Source organism: Dendroctonus ponderosae, unplaced genomic scaffold, assembly GCF_020466585.1.
Source record: "Dendroctonus ponderosae isolate FM_Combo_2020 unplaced genomic scaffold, Dpon_F_20191213v2 Dpon_F_20191213_5, whole genome shotgun sequence".
Lineage (NCBI taxonomy): Eukaryota > Metazoa > Arthropoda > Insecta > Coleoptera > Curculionidae > Dendroctonus > Dendroctonus ponderosae.
In genome coordinates, this window is record NW_026018715.1 from 8,098,000 (window position 1) to 8,100,658 (window position 2,659).

The following is a 2,659-nucleotide window of genomic DNA, read 5'->3' on the forward strand; positions in this document are numbered from 1 at the left end:
AATAATAATAATAATAATTTTGTTTTAGCTATTTTATAATGCTATTACTACAACGTCATTAATTAAAAGAGTTTATTGATACGAATTTACACTGAGACTCGAACTAAAATACGTTATTCCGAGAMACTCTGCACCTCTATGTTTTTGTTCGTGAACATCTATGTTTTTGTTCGTGATGCAAACTTGCTTAACATTTTTCTGACAAAACTTAAAACGCTTGSAGCGTCTCCTAAATYATATACTACTTTCATTACAAATGAGCGAAGAATCCGACAAGCCCAAGGGTATATAGAATACCAAACCATTCTGATCTAAAATAAGCGAAAATTTTGGCATATTGAGAAGCTTTATGGGTCGGAAAATATGCAATGAGCTCAAAAAACATCCACATGAATGGATGAATTTTTGCTCAAAATATTGGTTTAATAGCTGTATTTATTTATTTATTATTTTTTTGAAGAACCCCCAAACTGTTTGCTTCTTGTCCCTAAAGTTTTATCAGAATTTATGAAAGATTATTTTGGCTAATTTACACTGATTACTGTAGTCAAGGCAGTTTTCCCTTAATTATAAAACACCGACAAACAAACAATAAATTATGTTTTATATTCAAATCAGTTTTCATGTGAATCAAGCGCGAAATTCGAACGTTATTTACGGAAATCGTGACAGTTTGACACGATTTTGACAATATTGTTGTAATTTTGACAATATTGGAAACCACTAATAAAAACTTTGCGTTGCCAAGAAACAAAAAAGTCTAATTTGATACTTTACTCGTACTTATTTTGCACCAAACTTTCTCGAACACGATTTGGCRATTTTATTTTCGTCGTTTAAAATGTTTTTAACAAATATGCTCAATTTTTTTTTCATAAATATACACACTGATTTATTACAAAATCTCTGTAATAAAAACGTAAAAATAAAAAAACACAGTTTATTATKGTCGATTWGCAAAATAACYTCATAAAAAGTGTTTGGTTTCACTAGTGATGCGCAATCAGACCTTATTAACCTGTAAAATGCYAGAAGCAAYAKTTAATWAAAMAACTTCTATATTGTAATTTAGGTATATCTCGCTATCCATTAAATCYATSTGAACRATMATTAACCGRKTTTTAGTMGAATCTCCAGAKMATCTTTAAAAAACTGMAAAAATTAAAAAGAAAAGTTTTTTCACAAATTTCYAACCTGTAAAGACATAAAGGCAAAATTTAATATAGCACGGTAGAATCTGACAGTAATACTCAAGGTAGTACCATGCGCGAAGTTACCAAACATTCACCAAACGGTCACATTCCATTTTGAATCTATGTTGTCCATCCGCGTTTCTATAACGTAACGTCAGATGGTGCGGAACTCAGTTGACTTAAGTAGTACTTACACAGCTTGATATAAGAGTGACATTTTCCGTGCTGGTTTGACAGCCAATCAAAAGTCAATACGTCGAGGCCAGTTATTCGTATTTAAGTTTTTCGTTTTATTTTCATTTTAGTTCAAGTTGTCTTTTTCAAAGGAACAGGAGAGTAAGTTGACTTCCTCATTATTATTTGGTACTTTAATCCTTTTACTTTATAACGGCAAACAACATGAAATGTTTGGTTAATTTAAGCCTGCAAAGCAATTTACTTTGGTTTTACTTTATTTGCCAGCAGCGAATGGTAAAGCATTATATTAATGCCATTAATAATTGTATTCACTTTATGTGTATATCTGGATTATAAATGATTATATAAAGTAAACTGCAGCAATCCTTCTATAATTCACCCCAGCGGCTTTTATTGCGATGGAGCAGTGAAACCGGGTTTCTTCAGCAAATAACCAGCAGTTAATTGCGTAACCCGATACGCCACAATGCGAAAGGTTTAAAGATCAACTAAGTAGCAAATTGCTCCTCCGCCTTAATGCAATGCCGCACACTTAAATTTGCGTACAACATTCGGGGGTTTATGGTGAAAACAAGATCTTAAGGCGCTGGAGTTCAAACATCAAGTGCGTCTAATGTGTAATCATCTAGATTCTATACGTTTCTGGAATGGTTCTAGAAAGACGGTCTTCACTCATTGTTGATTGTAAGGAATTGCTTTATTTGCATGGAACACAGTCAATTGCGTTGCGCAAGGTTATCAGCACGTCAAGGGGTATTAATCTACTTAAACTGCAATAGAATAAACATCTTATCTTCAAGATGAAATTCAAAATTCTAAATCCAATTAGTTTCATTTCAAAAATATTCCTATTTGTGAAAAATGTGTCTAATAATGACGGAAATGCATGATGTTTCAAGATCAAGATGTAGATTTTTTCAAGAAGGGTTCAAAAGGTTTTAGCAGCTTTTTTCGAATTCTTCTGCTTGATGCTGAATGATTAGTTTCTAAGAACCTTTTGCCATTTTACCACCTTGCAAACCTGGTGCTGATTGATTTCTCTTACATTTCACTGTCTTCTACATATGCGAATTTTTAAAACAGCATTTCATATAGAACGTTTTTTCACTCATTTGATTTTTCATATTACCAGCAAATTTGTCTTAATCTCTTAATTATTTATCTAAAAACATACTTAGTTCATTACATCACAATAGAAACATCGTTTCACGAAAGTGTTGTTGGCTTGTCGTTTCCTTCCGACTTCGGACACTTCTGTTCTTTTGCAG

The 2,659-nt window shown here is 32.3% G+C and overlaps 1 protein-coding gene across 3 annotated transcripts in view; it reads left to right on the top strand.

Moving 5' to 3' along the window:
• LOC109539561 (NADPH--cytochrome P450 reductase) overlaps positions 1-2,659 on the top strand; it is a 26,922-nt gene that overhangs the window by 6,185 nt on the left and 18,078 nt on the right. Inside the window, exon 1 of one of the 3 annotated variants that reach the window (XM_019907379.2) lies at positions 1,428-1,529. The exons of the other annotated variants lie outside the window; for them this stretch is intronic. The gene's annotated coding sequence lies outside the window, so the exon portion shown is untranslated. Of the gene's footprint in view, positions 1-1,427; positions 1,530-2,659 lie in introns of those variants that run through there. 3 annotated transcript variants of the gene reach the window in all.